The sequence below is a fragment of the Solanum tuberosum genome, unplaced genomic scaffold (assembly GCF_000226075.1).
Source record: "Solanum tuberosum cultivar DM 1-3 516 R44 unplaced genomic scaffold, SolTub_3.0 scf00081, whole genome shotgun sequence".
NCBI lineage: Eukaryota > Viridiplantae > Streptophyta > Magnoliopsida > Solanales > Solanaceae > Solanum > Solanum tuberosum.
Window position 1 is genome coordinate 423,835 of NW_006239008.1, and position 1,207 is coordinate 425,041.

The following is a 1,207-nucleotide window of genomic DNA, read 5'->3' on the forward strand; positions in this document are numbered from 1 at the left end:
CCATCTGCGACCTATATTTCAGGGCCCCTGATCCACGGAAGAGATCCACGGATCGTAGATCAGTCTACGGACCGTAGGTCTCCTCCGTGGATAACCACTATAGCATCTGTCTGAATTTTTTCTGTGGACTTAGTTGAGGGTCGTTACCAATTCTAAAAGTTTCTTTTGCTGCATATGGTTAGTTTTGGCACTAATATCGTTCCCGCAGGTACGATGGCACCCAAGAAGCTGGTCACCTACTCAAAACGGGGCAAGTCCAAATCTATTGCCCCTAGTTTCCGGTTAATTGATGAGGACACAGATGTCGACACTGATCTAACATATGAGCCTCTCAACCCTAGGACTTCTCGCGCTGCACCCAGAGGCACCCCCGGAAGGTGCTTCCCGACGTAGTCACTGTCTCCCAGTCTGATGAGAAGCACACACTGATCGGGTCACCAACTGGGGCTGCTTCCAGTTCAGAGGGGTCTATGTCCGGACCTGAGTCCGACCATGCTTCAAGCTCCGGTGCTAAATCAGCCACAGCATCTGGCGAGAATGACCAAGCAGCCTCGTCTGATGAGGCAACTAGCTCAGAGTCCATACCGGTACCACGGAATGATGACCCCACTCCAGTAGCTGCTGAGCCTAATAGATGGTGCGTAGAGGGCCAATGGCAAATATATAGGGATGCCAAGATGATGAATGACAAACAGAAAATGCCCCAAACTATTACAGAGGAGCGCAGAGTCCTCACAGGGAGCTTGCACACTGTCCCGGACATCCATCGGCTATTTAACTTCACAGGTGTGACTGGATGGCGCGAGACCCAGGGACGTATAGTGAGGAGATGGTGCGAGAATTCTATGCCTCATATGCCGCAACTCTCCGCGGTTCGATTACTAAAAGGTCAAAGCCCTTAGCCCAAGACCCTCTCACTTCCACTATGGTCCGGGGTTGTTCGATGGACATATCACCTGCCACCATTACTCGTTTTCTCTATGGTCCTACCTCGGGTCACTCTTGGTCGCTTAACACTTCAGAGTTCGACTACCGATGGGATATCGTACGGAGTGATGCTTTCCAGAGGAACGCTGAGCAGCGAGAGGCTGTTATATTATGGTTGGCCATATACATTGCCGCATGGAGAGCGTGCGGAATGGGTCACAACTTCACGGTTGGGGATACGAAAGGCCACATTAACTTTTGTGGCCAAGTTCTTCTGGCT